At 35.7% G+C, this 17,261-nt stretch overlaps 1 protein-coding gene across 3 annotated transcripts in view; it reads left to right on the forward strand.

Annotated features, from left to right (window-relative positions):
* The window catches only part of si:ch211-142k18.1, a 76,705-nt gene that overhangs the window by 52,357 nt on the left and 7,087 nt on the right, over positions 1 to 17,261 (forward strand). For 2 of the 3 annotated variants that reach the window (XM_048206242.1, XM_048206240.1), the window contains exon 1: positions 16,111 to 16,304. The exons of the other annotated variant lie outside the window; for it this stretch is intronic. The gene's annotated coding sequence lies outside the window, so the exon portion shown is untranslated. Of the gene's footprint in view, positions 1 to 16,110; positions 16,305 to 17,261 lie in introns of those variants that run through there. 3 annotated transcript variants of the gene reach the window in all.

Genomic DNA, 17,261 nt, shown 5'->3' on the forward strand with positions numbered 1-17,261 from the left:
ACAATTATATTTATACTCTAATTCATTGTTGAAAAGGCTGCCATAGACTTGCACCTCTCTAGAGTTCTATCTAAATATCAAGCTATGGACATTGAATTGCATCTCTGAGGTAAATGTAAGAGGACATTGTTTACAAGCTGTTTTATTGACGTCTTTCTGTGGTTAAAATACAATCAATGAAGCCTGACATGTACACTGGAAAAAGCCAAAACATGCAATTGCTATATTTTAGTTTTTTTTTTTTTTTTTTTTTTTTTTGCTGCAGGAGTGCATGAGAGAATTGAGAAACAATTGAAACCCCAGCCACACACATATAAAAAAAACATGCAATAATGGCTTAAACAATGACTTTTGACCTTAAGCTGGTGTTGATTTACTTTCATGCATTTATAGTAAAGGACACATCTCATTTACAAGAAATGTATGATTTATCCTGACACACTCATTAGATTTTGTTGAAGATTTTGACCCTGATTCTGACACAAACTGAGACAGATTACTCTATAAAACCTTGTATCTCTACTGATGCTTAAAAGATGAACAGTAAAAATTACAGAAAATGCCCTTGAAAATGTGATAAGTGAAAATATAGGTACCAGTGTTGAGTATTGTGGCTTTCACTGTTGGAAAAGGTGAAGATTACTTTAATTGCAGTTGTAAAAGTCATGTCACTTGCAATCAGGGAGCTGATGGGTCCATATAAATCATCACGGATTCCTCATTAATTTTCTCACGTAGAGACAGTAAAACATCTTCATTCTATTACTTACTTGATGAGGATGAATTAAAGGCATGCTTGAATGTGTGAAATCAATTGCACCTTAACAGCATGTAGCATTAAGCAATCAGCCAGTCTGCAACACAAATGACACAACATCTGCAACATTGAAAAGCAGCCTGTCTATGTCTTCACAATGTTTGTGCTGTTTGATAGTGTCAAGAAATCAAAAACAGATTGGTGATAAATTAGACATCAGTATAACTTTACAAATTATATAAAGTTTAACTTTATGGTCAGGTCCATATCCTTGACCCAAAACTCCTCAACTTGTCAATCAATGAAGCCTGTATACCATGGTCATTAGGACATGTACACAGCAAAAAGCCAAAACGTGCAATTGTTACATTTAAGTAACTTTTTTTAGTTTATCATTTGTTTATCATTTATGTTTATCATAAATCTGACGTTCACTTAAAATGTCAAAATATCAATTTTTCATACACAAAATATATAACTTAATAATATGTAACTTACATAAAATATAACTTTCAACATATATAATTCATTTTAGTTTTCAGTGTTTTATTTGATATTTATTTAGACAATATAGCATAAATTTTAATATTTGCCGTTATTAGAATTATAATATCAGTGCGTCACTAATTTTTAACTTGAATACCAGCTAAATCAGAAGTTACCACATAAAGCACATTTCTGCCATGTCAACTCTCTGAATGTTTTGGCATGGTCATGGATTTGACAATGTTGATATGTTTGGTCTTTTTGGAATAGATCTTCTATGCTGCTGCTGTTAGTGCTGCTGCTGCAGAGCAAGTACGATACTTGCTACTGTCAATTTACATGACACGCTGCTATGAGATGCTGCTGCTGTACAATATAGCATACATGAATTACCTGTAGCAGATCTATACAGGTGGAGCTGGTGAAGGTAGAAGGTTTCTGAAAGAATGCTGCAACTGCTAATGTTGACCAAGTATTTGAAGGTTGAGCAGGAACTAATCTGCTGTGCCCTATAAAAATCAGCTGTGCCCTATAGAGAATGAAGTATTTTAGTATTTAGTATTTTTAATTTACCTGACAACACTAAAATTTACTTTTGTCTTGGTTATATTTTCACATTGATTTATATTTGATATACATAGCTCAGTCATGAAACTCTAGATGCGCTGGCTGATGGGTCCTTAATGCAAGCTGATGATAATTACACCATTAACTACTGGCACAAGCTGATTAGTCCATGTCAATTCTGCAGCCAATGAGCTTGTTGCTCACACATTTAAATGGCTGGTTACATTCACTATAGCAGTGCAGCACGCTTCAGAGTTCCTCTAAATCCCTCCACCTCCCCCAACTCCACCTGTATAGATCTGCTATAGGTTATTGATATATGTTATTTGTGCAACAGCACTATGTCTTACTATGTCTTACTATGACATTATCATTGAAGACCAGCAATAATAATTTTCATTTTGATTACATAATAATGGCAATATATACATGTCAAAGTCAGAAATGCCCCTTTGCCAGCTATGATGCCTGGTTACTGGTTTAAACTTGGCCCAGGTTTGTAAAAGATTTTTGGGTCAGCACACCTTATTAGCTTCAACAATTGATTGCCAATTAAGTTTAGAATACAATGAACCAATTAGAACTCAGTTTAGGTCAGATGGCTGCTAATGGTTAATGTACACACAGCACCCCATATTGACAGAAAAACACAGAATTGTTGAACATTTTTATTAAAAAAGAAAAACTGAAATATGGTCCACATGGTCCTAAGTATTCAGACCCTTTGCTCAGTATTTAGTAGAAGCACCCTTTTGATCTAATACAGCCATGAGTCTTTTTGGGAAAGATGCAACAAGTTTTTCACACCTGGATTTGGGGATCCTCTGCCATTCCTCCTTGCAGATCCTCTCCAGTTCTGTCAGGTTGGATGGTAAACATTGGTGGACAGCCATTTTAGGTCTCTCCAGAGATGCTCAATTGGGTTTAAGTCAGAGCTCTGGCTGGGCCATTCAAGAACAGTCACGGAGTTGTTGTGAAGCCACTCCTTCGTTATTTTAGCTGTGTGCTTAGGGTCATTGTCTTGTTGGAAGGTAAACCTTCGGCCCAGTCTGAGGTCCTGAGCACTCTGGAGAAGGTTTTTCATCCAGGATATCCCTGTACTTGGCCGCATTTATCTTTCCCTCGATTGCAACCAGTTGTCCTGTCCCTGCAGCTGAAAATCTTCTTTACCTCTCTCACCAAAGCTCTTCTCCCCCGATAGCTCAGTTTGGCCTGACGGCCAGCTCTAGGAAGGGTTTTGGTCGTCCCAAACGTCTTCCATTTAAGGATTATAGAGGCCACTGTGCTCTTAGGAACCTTAAGTGCAGCAGAATTTTGGCCAGATCTGTGCCTTGCCACAATTCTGTCTCTGAGCTCTTCAGGCAGTTCCTTTGACCTCATGATTCTCATTTGCTCTGACATGCACTGTGAGCTTTAAGGTCTTATATAGACAGGTGTGTGGCTTTCCTAATCAAGTCCAATCAGTATAATCAAACACAGCTGGTCTCAAATGAAGGTGTAGAACCATCTCAAGGATGATCAGAAGAAATGGACAGCACCTGAGTTAAATATATGAGTGTCACAGCAAAGGGTCTGAATACTTAGGACCATGTGATATTTCAGTTTTTCTTTTTTAATAAATCTGCAAAAATGTCAACAATTCTGTGTTTTTCTGTCAATATGGGGTGCTGTGTGTACATTAATGAGGGAAAAAATGAACTTAAATGATTTAGCAAATGGCTGCAATATAACAAAGAGTGAAAAATTTAAGGGGGTCTGAATACTTTCCGTACCCACTGTATATATCATCTATGGAAGGCATAGGACCAAAAAATGTTCGTCCAGTCATTGCCCTCGTTCTAAGGTATTTCCATACCTCTGTGCACCCTGCTCGAGCAGACATCACATGCTTGTATAATTTAAGAAATATTCATTTTAGTTTTAGTATTTGATTTGAAATGTAATTACACAGTATAGTATACATTTTAATAATGTCCATTTATTAGTTATCAACCAATGAAACAAATTATTGGCCATATATAACTGTAATATTGGTATATCCCTATTTTTTTTTATTTGAATAAAACCAGTTAGACACATAAAGCACATTTTTAGGTTACCTGACAACATTTTCATACTTTATGTCATTGCAATCATTACAAACCAAATGCCATGTTTGTCTATTTGCATTAGCGATGCTTCTCTTTTAGGGCTGGATGCCAACGGTAGTGGTCTAACACTCATGAGCAGCAGCTTGCCTACCCCATTAATCTTGGACTTCATTGTCTGGCAATAAAAAGGTGTGTCTGAACATAAAAGATCCCTCCTATCCATCAGTCTTAGTGCCACTCAATAAATGGCCACAGATTTAAACAAAGTACGGCCTCGTGATAAAGCCTTGTTTGTAGTCTGTCTTTCCAATTGACATGCCCAGATAACCATCTAAAGCTTTTTAAACCTGTAGGCTCTGTAAGGTTACCACAGCACACAAAAGGATGGTGACAAATTTCAAACTTATCCCCAGTGACATATATGTCTGACGCTAAGAGAGGTTTCAGGGGGAAATTGAACAAACAGTCTGTTGATCCTATATACCTCCGGATATACAAAGAAAATCAATATAAAACCAAATGAGATCTACTGCATTATATAACACTTTTTAAAACAGCAATGTTACAGATTGGATATGACTTTGGAGAGGATTGATTGCATTGATGTTCTCATAAACCATAGCAATGAGTGATTGAACCCAGCTGTGTCAATCAAATCGTGGTCATCCATCACCACCAACAACCGAATAACTCAAACACATAGCTATTTTAGACACAACAATGTCATAAAATCACAAGAAAAACAAAAAAAAACCCACACACATTATGGTTCCTCCAAGGCACAAGACACAAATATAACATTCATAATTGTACATTTTCAGCATTCATGTTTGGGACGGCATTTTGATGCCTTTGCCAGCATCCAATATAAACGGAGGAGCGGCAATCAGCCTAATGTACTCGAGCGTTTCCAGCGCACAAAACCTTTTGACTGAAGCATTAGCTCAGCAATCTCCCAAAGTGAAACACTCCTCATTAACATGAATGACCAGAATTTATCATCATCAATGGATTGAGTTCTTTGTAGACATTTCCACATTAACAAAAACATGTGAGGATGAGCTCTCCTTCAGTCTAACTATATGATTGATCTGTCTACTGTCCTAAAAGCAGGTTCAATATGTTTGCTCCAGTTTTGTTCAGAATGTAAAATATCTAAAAGCTCTCTCCATTTATAGCTTGCGTTTTAAATGTTCTGACGTCAGGCACAAAGCAAAGCCACCTTGATGATGACCGTGATAATGATACTTGTTGATAATTGTTTTTATGCTCAAATGAAATCAAATGAAAAAGAACTATCAAGTGCAGCCCTCTAGTTCAAAGATATTTTGAGGGAGATTAATAATGTCCCCATGGCTATAGTTGTTTGACTGTGAGCAGATCCCTACCATCAGCTAGTTTAGCATCCAAGCATAGTAATGTGAGATGCTTCTGTAGACAGCATTGTTCTCTTCTGAACCCATGACACTTTAATTTAAGAGCAGGTGCAGTCTGATAATGGCTGAGCAGACCACACATCCCAAGGTGAACAAGGAGACTGTCTGGACATTTACTCCATTGACAATGTGCAGACGTTATGCTAAACATAAAAGCAGACAAGGTCTGTTGTAGCACCAAACTGCTGTGACAGCAGCGCTGTACAACATACACCGGAGGTGAAGTGGACTCGCATAAGCTCTGTAAGCCAGAATTTATTGCAGCATATACAAGACAGAACAATTGAGAATTTTGCCAGTCTCTGATTCTAGGAATTCCCATGGCCTGCTGACTTAGAAAACTCAGAGGAAACCATGAAGATATTCTGTTCAGACTGAGCAGCTGCTCCTCTAGTTGCCATGGCACTTTAACACACAATTAATATCAAGAATCCATTTGGATCCCTTGCAGATAAACTGTTCTCTGTGTCTGTGTGAAGTATTTTTAAACTAAACAAATTAACACACACACACACACACACACACACACACACACACACACACACACACAAATAATATATTATGTTAAAGGGTTAGTTCACCCAAAAATGAATCATTAATGAGTCATTAATTACACATCCTCATGTCGTTCCACACCCATAAGACCTTCGTTCATCTTTAGAACACAAATTAAGATATTTTTGATCAAATCTGATGGCTCAGTGAGACCTGCATTGCCAGCAAGACAATTAACACTTTCAAATGCCCAGAAAGCTACTAAAAATGATGTATTTAAAACAGTTCATGTGAGTACAGTGGTTCAACCTTAATGTTATGAAGTGACGAGAATACTTTTTGTGTGCCAAAAAAACAAAATAACGACTTTATTCATAAAATTACTAGTGATGGGCGATTTCAAAACACTGCTTCATGAAGCTTCAAAGCTGTACAAATCTTCTGTTTAAAAATCAGTGGTTTGGAGCGTGTATCAAACTGCCAAAGTCACGTGATTTTTGTAAACGAGGCTTCGTTACGTCATAAGTGTTTCGAAATTTCAATGGTTCACCACTGGAGGACGTGACTTTGGTAGTTTGATACATGCTCCGAACCAATGATTCAAATAAAGTCGTTATTTAGGTTTTTTTGGCGCACAAAAAAGTATTCTCGTCGCTTCATAACATTAAGTTGAATTCTTAGAAAATAATGCACATTATGCAATAATGTACATTATTTTCTAAGAATTCAACGGCCCGTAGTCAATTATTACTTACATATTATATTATAGTAATATTAGTATTAAATTGTATTATATTAGTATTATTCCGCTTGTACTACTACGGTTACCACACCTCAAGACACTGTTCCGATGTTGTATTTCAAGACATTTGTAAAGTTTTTGTCCCTAAAACACTTTGTGTGTGGGACTGATTTCTTACGCATCTCATCCCAAGCCTCCGTTGCTAATTCCAAAACGTCATTTCAGAACTAGTAACGGAGGATTGAGCTTTGATAGCAGAATAATACCATTGATACAGTTATCAATGCAGTTGAGAGAGAGAGAGAGAGAGAGAGAGAGAGAGAATAAGCATATGTGAATTAGCTTAACTTACCTGAGTCTGTGTGTCTCTAATAACAAAACTATAAGTTTATCTACCTCAAGAACCGCATAGTTACCTTGTTAGTGAGAAATGTATCTTTTAAATTTTTAAACTAATTTACTGATTAATTAGACAAAGCAGCGCTGACAAAACGTTTCTGTGTGAGTGTGTGTCCGTACTATTTGAAAGAGAGAGAGAGAGCGCGAGAGAGTATGCGCTTTCAGGACACAATAAAACATATTTTATAGCAAAAACCATGGCAATAATTTGTCGTTTTCATCCTATTGTTTACTATATTTAATTGTTTGGTTGGTGTCGTTGTGAGTTTTGTTTCTTTTGCGGTTGTAGGCTGTAGGACCTATTGAAATAACTGAAATCATTTGGCGAAGTGATATGGAACTGCAATGCGGTCAAGACCTGCTATAGAAATACAAAGTTCTGGCATGAAACTCTAGATGGCGCAGGCTAATAGGTCCTTTAACACACCTGCTAATTATCACATCAATATCTATAGGTCACAGATGATTGGTTCCTCCTGTTTTAGTAGCCAATGAGCTGCGTGCTTAATCTTTAAATACATGAGTTAGCATTGCTTAGTAGCGCAGCGTGCTTCAGAAACCCTCCACCTTCCCCAGCTCCACCTGTATAGATCTGCTACGGTTATTCATGTACGCTATATTGTACAGCAGCAGCATATCTTACTTGCTCACAGCAGCGGGTCGTGTATGTATTGGCAGTAGCAAGTCCCGTACTTGCTCTGCAGCAGCAGCAGCAATAATCAACAGCAGCAGCAGCATAGCAGATCTATTCCGCCAAGACCAAAAATATCTACATTGTCATATCCATTACCATACCAAACACTCAGAGAGTACACCCGAGGTCAGATTCGATCATTCAACAGCCCCGTAGTATAATAATATAATATTATAAAATATTTAATGTTAATATAATAATAATAATAAAATTTAAAAAAGTCAAAAAGTCACCAATAAGTCAATTAGTGATCCACAAGGGTCGTATGGATCACTTGTGTTTGTTTTGTGTGTTTTTTGAAGCATCACATATGATGGTGCTTTATATGGACCCACCAGCCCACAGAATGGATTATTTTTCTAAAAATATCTGTTTGTGCTCCACAGAAGAAAGAAGGTCATATTCATCTGGGACAGCATGAGTAAGTAAATGATGAGAGAATTTTCATTTTTGGGTGGCGTATCCCATTAACTTATTGTTAACTGTTGTATAAAATCCACCCAGATGTGACATTGTCAAGCTCTTCGAAATGCTTGAAGAGACACGTGAAATATTAGAGAGATATTGAAGGGATCTCATTTGTGATTTTTCTTGCTCTTGCTACTGTGTTCTACTGTATGTTCAAAAGACATATTAGCTGTTCAGCTAGGCCAATCCGTTGACCAATCCTGGCTATCGAATATACCATAAAATGTTTCCAATCTCAGCAAAAGGTTTTACAGCTTAGCCAAAGGCAACTAGTTGTCCTTGAGGAGAGGACTGACAGAAGCAAAGCGGTTTAGTGGTTTATAAGAGTCATAAGGTAGCCTGTATTTCACTGGGCTTTTCATGTTAGAAAAAGTTTCACAGCATCTTTCTCCTCCTTCAGTGATTTAGGGAGGATATAAATCACTGGCTAATAAGTTTTATTTCATTTCCTTGGCAGAGATACTCTAGCTTTTTTTCTGCCATATGCAGCTGTTTCATCATGTGAATAGCACTTCAGGATACTCGGCTATTTAGTGATCCAAAGATTATCTTTTCCAAATAAAAGATTTAGTTTGGAGCACTACAACAGCACTTGGGAATTTTAAATGGTTTTCTTCTCTTTTAAACATCTTTGATCCTGAACAGCGAGAGGCCAAGGGTAAATGCAATTAATTTGTGTTTATAAAATGCGATCGGATTACCTAACTGTTTGCACAATCAAGCTCCCATTCAGTTTTGCCCACAACACGCTTGTACTCAATTGTACTGAATTTCAGGCTGAAGTGGTACCGTGGGCCTCTTCAGGCTGGGAGATGTAAGAGGAGAGTCACGTAAAAACTGATTGAAAAGAAAATAAATAAATAAAATTATTCTTAATGGATAGAGAGGAGCAGCCATGAAATCATGAACAGAAGCCAATCAGCCCATTCAATCTCTTGAGCTTTATGAGCCGTGCGAGTTTTTAGCACTCTGCGCAATGAAGTGGGACACAATTAGCATGCCAGCAATTAGATCTGAAGTTCTTACACTGCATTTAAGCAGCCAACTCTTTGCTTTAAGGGATTTGGTGAGGTGGTTTGCAGCATAATTGCTTTCAAAAATGTATCACATCAACGTACTTGCTAGGTTTGGTCATATTTTCTGTTGCTTGTTAGCTGTCTTTGAGAATCTCTGTGTTTGATTTAGGACTGTCTATTTAACATGTTAGTTTAATTAAATGGATGGATTTCTTTGGACTGCAGGTTATGTTAAATGAAAAATAAAAGCACAAAAGCACTTTTTTAATGCCTGTTCGATGGTTTCACCCGTAATGCCATAATGTCGAATTATCCACCGAAACACTGGTAAATTTGAATTATGGTTCACCAATGCTTTGTTTAAAGTGCATGCAGGCAAGGAGAATTGAATAGTGAACATGTGACTTTTAAAAAACAACCTGTCTCAGTTTCGTAAGGCAAATGTAAATCATATCTGACGCAGGACTTTATTAGATCCTGTCTGGCTCATGTTCCACCCCATTCACTGACCTCAGCATTAGAGGAGAGGATGCTGACTGGAACGCCCTTTGACTTTGACGGCCAGGGATGTGACACCCATATGTGTGCATTGAACAATGCTGACCCACTGGAATTTTTTACACACCAAGGCAGAAGTATGTACTATTCTGGGATGAACTGTCTATTTATAAGAGACTTAAGAGACATGTTGCCATCACCTGACGGCATCAGTTGCATTCAGAACATTCATTGTAAGACAAAACTTCATGTGTGTTCTATTTTGCCCTTAAACTAGCAATTCTATATTTTAATTTTATTTTTAAATTCATTTTAATTTACATAAATATTTTTTCTATTTTATTATATATTATTATTTTATATGCTACACAGTTATTCTAGCCACTGCAAGGCATTACACTGCAGGTGAGAAGCATTTCACATCACACAGAGTGTGGATATGTGATGCTTTAAATATTAGGTAGACAGAAATCATGGACATTTAATTCAGTAGGAAATAAACATAGGAAATTGTTATAGATTTAATGATTGTTTCTAAGATATGAGTCATACATCCTGTGAGCAGTCAGGACCACCAGCCCAATTATAGCTCTTCACTGTATGCTCAACTGCTTAGAAGTCCAAACTATTATTTCCCAGACAGATAACAGTGATCCCAACTGAAATATATGTGGCTTTCAAATTGAATTTGGAGACTGACTAAATTAATCCTTTTATCTATCTGTTTTTTTTTTTTTTTCTTTCAGCCAATTCCAAACTCTTCTGTTCTAAATGACTTCTGACCAAAATGATCTCATTATTACAGAAAGATCAGAAATTGATATAATTATGATAGAATTAGAATCACAAAGCTACTCTGAATTTAACACGTTTGCCTAAATTCAGGTATAATGAAGATTATTAGATGTAATGCATCCTATAAATCGGAAAACATCTGGTTTATGTATTCTGCTTCTTAGTTGCACCCCTCTGAGGCAAATGGCAAGTAAATTCAATAAAATCTGATTTACAAGGAGTTTTAAAATTGGGTTTAGATAACTGAGTGCAGAAGGACTGGCTCCTAAATAAAAGAAGCTAAGAAACCTACAATAGAGTATGCAAGTACTGTCCAATGGTACAGAAATAACAAGTACAGCCATTCAAAAATCATGTCACTTAAATGATATATATTCAAGTGAGTTGAATATATATTCAAGGTTCATATTAGAGAGATACTGTAACTGCAAAAATGCTAGGTACTGTACATCTTCAATAATTATTGTGAGCTTTTTTATGTGAGCATGTAACCCTGCATTATATAATTTTCTTAATCTTTTTTTAAGCATCCTTTAAGCATCCTTTAGTAGAATTTAGGTCAAAGGCACCCCTCCATAACAAGGCTTGTTTTTTTGTGTTTTTTGTTATTCATTTATTAAAAAAAAAAAAAAAAAAAAGTTTCACAGTGATTATTCATTTATAGGCATACAATTTACCTAACCTCAACTCATGAGATCAAGTCACTTTTTTTGTGTGTATTCTTGTGTCCTTCAGATTAAACCAGTAAACAGAGACAGTTGAACTCCAACAATTAAAGCTGCAGTCCGTAAGTTTTACCTCTTTGTCGCCATCTCTGTTTGAAACCTGCAATTGCAGTTATTTGCGGAATTATCATCTTTACGTGGGTTGTGCATCGGCACAGCTCCTCGGCGCGGATGAATCTAATGTTTGCTGTCAGTCACCACATCGGTGTGGATACACACTTTTGTTCTGACCAACTGAGAAAAAAGCATTACAATAAATCGTGCTATCAATGGTGATTAAATTTAAAGATCACTTAGCTCAGATCACATCAAACCATGCAAATGATTATTATTGTTATACTTTGTTCTCAAATTGTTAATGTAAACAACATCAGCATTGCGTGACTATGTTAGTGTGTATTAGCGTTACCTGTAGACAGAGCTGGGTAGATTGCTTATGAATTGTAATTAGTTACTGATTACAAATTACATTACAAAATTTGTAATCAGTAATATAATCTCTTAGATTACACATTTTTGGTAACGTAATCTGACTACTTTTGGATTACATTTAGATTACTTTTGTGCTAACCCTTATTTGATGTCACATATATTGTAGTACTATTTTGTACTATTTTGATAGATACTAAGAAAAAATCTATTCCAAAAAAAAAAAAAAAAAATCTATTCACCATCAAGAGCCTCTACAGATTCTTTATAAAGTGCAATGTATAGACAGTTCTACTTCAAAATACTAACACTAATGAACCTGTTACACTGAATAAAACAAAATCAAAATGATTTTAAAACATATTTATTCTGTACATCCATGGTTAAAGGCTGTGTTCCCCTCCATTTTCCATAATTTCTTGTTGTTGCTGATTTCTGTGCACAAATCCACACCCCTCTCCCTCACCACCGGAAAAACTCGAAGAATCACGAACCGAAAGTATATAAGCGGCAGGATTATCATGAAAAAATATAAACATTAAAATAATGAAAAACTAGGAGAATCAATGAATTGTGAACAATTTACTGCCATTGTGTAAATAATATGTCATATTATTTATATGTAATAAAAGTAATTATGTAATCCATAAAAAAGTAACTGTAGTCTGATTACAAGTATTTTAAAAAGTAGTTTACTCTAATTACAAGTACTTGATTTTTGGAATCTGATTACATAATCCAGATTACATGTAATTCGTTACTACCCAGCTCTGCCTGTAGATTTCAATTTCTATAGCCACTCCGCAGTCTTGCTTTTGACTACGGGTTAATCTCCAGTTGTCACTAATGATTGTCATTTGGACCTTTCTGGATTACAATCTGCCATCAAAATGATAAGTTTAATTATTCCAGCTGCTGTGAGAAAAGGCTATAAATGATACACTACCAGCAGCATCCTCACATGATATAGCCTACTAGCTGGGACTTTTTTCTTTTTGTAAACAGATGTCACGTGATGACGCAAAGACGAACGGCTACTTGCTCGAATTTCCTGCGGAAACCCACCAGTATCACTCTTATTAGAAAACATTATTACAATCTTACCGTTGTGAATCAGGCTAAGGTAAGGAGATAGTTTTGAACACTGGCTGGTTATATACTTTCTCAAAAATTTATTTTGGATAATTTTTAACCAAAAAAAGTTACAGACTGCAACTTTAAACACCCAAAATATAGAAACTTGTCAAGCAGCTTGAAGGTCAGCTGCCAAGTGTGCTATGTTTTTGAGCATTTTTGATACTTCTCATTGAAGCATGACTCTAGTTTCAACTTTTAGCCATTGTTATTGCTTCATCGCTGCAATCTACAGCTGATTTGTTACAGTTTTCAAACAAAAAGTTACAGTTTACAGTGAAAGATTTAAGTGTGGGTTGGCAAAAAGCAAGTTCTCATTCATCTATAACAGGCATCCTGTTTTTGACCTACGTTAACTATGTTAAAAGAATATAGTTTATAGTTTCATTTGTTTAATTATCTGTGCTGAGAACATTACAGTATTTAACAGCATTCATGTGCATTTCTCATCCAAAATCTAAAGCACACTGGCAAGTTTACACAATGAATAAACAGTGTCCTTCTGAAACTGCCAGAACAACTTTGCAATCAGAGTGATGAAAAAATATAAACCATGAGGAGAAGAGGAACATGATTCTATCCTGTTTCCATCCTGCATGGGCCCAGGGAGCTCGTTAATCAAAGGAAATCCATTATTTTTAATGGACTTTCAGACTTGTTCATTTTTATCTCTGTGTGAACTGTACAATGTATGTGTGTGCAGATAGATTTAGCATGTCCATCACTGTTTTTGGCAGTAAATGCCACTACACCATAACTTTAGAATTTCAAATGCCTTTTTAAAATAGCGGTTTTCAATTTAGGAGTGAAACAAGTCTGTGATTAACATTACTTTAAGAGACTTTCACGTTTGGTTCTACAAGGTAAATTACACATTCATGCCTCAAATGTGAATTGCAAATAAATTGCTACAAACTGTAAGAACAAAAATTGCCACAAGGATGTGTGTTTATGTGTTTGACAAATTGTTGTAGTTTGTTTTTCAAAGAAGTCTCTTTTGCTCACAAAGGCTGCAATTATTTGATCAAAATTACAATAATAATATTGTGTAATATTATTTTAATTTAAAAAATAACTGTTCTATTTTAGCATGGCAAAGCAGAAATGATTCTAATATGCTAATTTGCTCAAAAAACATTTGAAAAACAGATGTGCTTACTATTTTTATTTTTTTTTTTTGATTGGATTAACAGAAAATTCAAAGTCATGTAATATTATTCTTGCCATAGATCTCGCTATCAATAGAGCTATTCAGCCATATATATATATATATATATATATATATATATATATATATATATATATATATATTAGGGGTGTAACGGTACACGTATTTGTACCGAACCGTTTCGGTACAGGGCTTTCGGTACGGTGCACGTGTGTACCGAAGCATTACATTGCAACCAATATTCACCACCAATAACCGCAATAAGCTCTGCGTTTTGTTACTTTCGATAAGAAACAAAGTGTCATCCTTCAAATTCTGTCCACGAAATCATGAAGTTTAAACAGAAAATGCCATTTTGACATGCTTTGATGTGGGGTGACAGATCACTGTACAGGCGCCTCAGTTCAACCGGCAGCGCGAGCGCGGAGCGCAAGTGAATGTGTTTCCTCCTTCCTCCTTAATACTAGTTACAGAATAAACATGAAAGAACATCTGAAGGTATATTGCAAGATTCAGTACAACTTACTGAAATGGTCATATCTCATGTAATCGCTCATTCAGTGTTTCAACGGTGGAAAGACATCAATGAAAGCTTCCGTATTCAACAATATGTCATGATGCATTTACCTCAGAAAAGCCATTCAGTGTTCACAGCTTGTTAGTTCGCTAGAGAAATGAACTCTTTCGCTTAATATATGCACTGTATTAGCCAATATATTCATTATTTTACTTAACCTTTTAGTGATATCCTGATTAGGCTATTTAATGTATGTTTAAATAAATCTGATGTTAAAATAACAGCCACTGTGTAGAAATGATTATATTTCAACAACGAATTGGAGTAAAAACATTTAGAAGTTAATGCAAAAACTGCCTTAGGTGCAGCTTACAGGTTTGCATACAATTTGTTATTTGAGTGTTGATTATTTTATCTAAAAATAAAAAGCAATTGAATTTAGGCTAATAGTTTGGGCTTCTTTCAAGTTAGGGCTCCCTACATAGTTTATAGCATTAGCAGAGATCATTTTTTTTATCCTTAAGAAACTTTTAGTTTTAATTTAATTTAATATATTTAAAGACAAAAACACAATTTGTTCAGTAAACCTCTGTTTAATAATAAAAAAAGCAATTTTATGTTTAGTTTTCTCTCCACCTGCTGTACCGAAAACTGTACCGAACCGTGACTTCAAAACCGAAAACCGAGGTACGTACCGAACCGTGAGTTTTGTGTACCGTTACACCCCTATATATATATATATATATATATATATATATATATATATATATCCTCTATATATATCCTCTTGGGGAAATTTGTTCCAGTGGGTTTCAACATGTATTTCACAAAAGACTATACAACATACGTTAACAACAACAACAAAAAATCCTATTATTTAAAACTATAATTTAAACACTTCACAGCCTGTGGTACAAAGGACTTTTCCCCCTGTTTTTAAGAAACACCGGCATTCCTGAATCTCCGTCCTGAAGGCAAAATCTCAAACTCATTATGGATGCGTATAATCAGATATAATTTTCATAGCTTACTACGACATTTAATCTGATAAATTTGTTCTAGGCCTATCATAGGGATACCAAGTAATTTACTCACAATGACTAAGACTGTCTTTTTGTTCCACCGTAACATTTCCAAACCAACAAACAATACAAAAGGTCAGTACACTTTCAATAAACGAAATATACAACTGAAACAATTGACGTGGGATTTTGAATGCATTTATTTTCAGGGTGGTATTATATCTCACTGACATATATTAGCTGACAGAATAAGCATTAAATCCCTTCAGTGTGGTTTTGTTGCATATTCTTATCTTTTGACAGGTAATGATGGATAAACTTTGTGTTTGAGAAGCTCATGTGGTGTTTTTATAACTGGTTTTCACCCTTGTGAAGTTGGGGGAAAATATATTGTGGAGTTCAGAGGCTTGGAAAGAGTTTTTTGTGTTTTTCATTCACTTATTTATATCTCAAAGTTCTCACTATTAAAACGAATGGCTGAGTGAAAATCATGAAAACACTTTTCCCCTTTTCTACGAAACTCTTGTACTTTATCAGACATCAGGGCACAGATGTGAACTAGATTACCCCACACTTCCCCATAATATTCTTTTCCTGCACTCTCTCTCTCTCTCTCCCTCACTCTCTTGACTACAGAAGAAAGAAATCATTGAGTTTCACCCTTTTTATAAACACTCCCTCCCCTTCTAGTAGTCTCCAAATAGGGGCTCAGACTTTTAGGTTAGCAAACTTTGTTGGAAGAAGTGAAAAGAAGTTGGCTGATTGTGTGCTCCACTTCTCTGCCTTTGAATGGCAAAGCACAGAACCGAGCTTTGAACATTTGACCAGACACATGGCTCTAACTTGTGACATGGCAGAAGATTCTGGTGAGTTCTGTCAGTTTTTGGCTTTGTGAATTTGATTTTATTCATGTTTCTACCTTGAAAAAACAAGACATATGTCTTGATAAATATGGCAGAGATAGTTTATGCTAAAAATTCTCTTTCATAAGTAAGACTACATTAAGACAATAAATTGGAAAAGCAACATTGTACTTTCCATTCAAAGAAACTTGTGGCTTACTTGCGTAATCTTCCAATATTGCAAATAATTCATCTACTCTGATGGATGAGTTTCAGCACAAGGGTGAACATGACAACTTCCAGACACATGGCATTAATACTGAAGGTTAATTGAGCCCTTTTTACTTGGACTAAGCATCAGACTTTGTTATCATTAAAAAGATACTGCATTTCCTTAGCTTTGAATTGGTTTGGCATTTATTTTTAGGAATGACACAATGCTACTGGTGCCTGAAGGAAATGTAAAGGTCAAAAGCACTGTTTAAATGGGCTTTTATGGCTCCAATAGTATCATTTAAGTGTCTAAAATGTTTAATTGTTTTCTCCGCTGTAAAAATTTACAAGCTCTGGAGTGGCAGAGCGTGCAGTTGTGTGGGATAAAAATGGAGCGGCTAATCAAATCAAGGCATTTGTGCCATTGTTCATTCACAATGTTGATCAGTAAATCTAAAAATAATATTTGCATATGGTTTAAGAACAATATGCGTCATCCCAAGGTATGAAAAACAGTTTCAGTGTTTCTCATCTCAATACATTTGTCACATTCAGACTTCAGTTATAAAAAAACCCTCCAAAAACATTTCAGCATTTAATTTTTACAGCCAAAAATAATGAAAGAGATTCATTCATTTTCTCGAAGTGCTTCAGGACTAAATGAGAAATAAATCAGTGCTTTCATCATTGCGTGCACAGCGGAGCAGAAGTTCATTACAGGCTGCGTTGGTCTGCTGAGTTACAGATATTATCCTTCCTCCATGGAGC

This window comes from Megalobrama amblycephala, linkage group LG11 (genome assembly GCF_018812025.1).
Source record: "Megalobrama amblycephala isolate DHTTF-2021 linkage group LG11, ASM1881202v1, whole genome shotgun sequence".
In the NCBI taxonomy this organism is placed as follows: domain Eukaryota; kingdom Metazoa; phylum Chordata; class Actinopteri; order Cypriniformes; family Xenocyprididae; genus Megalobrama; species Megalobrama amblycephala.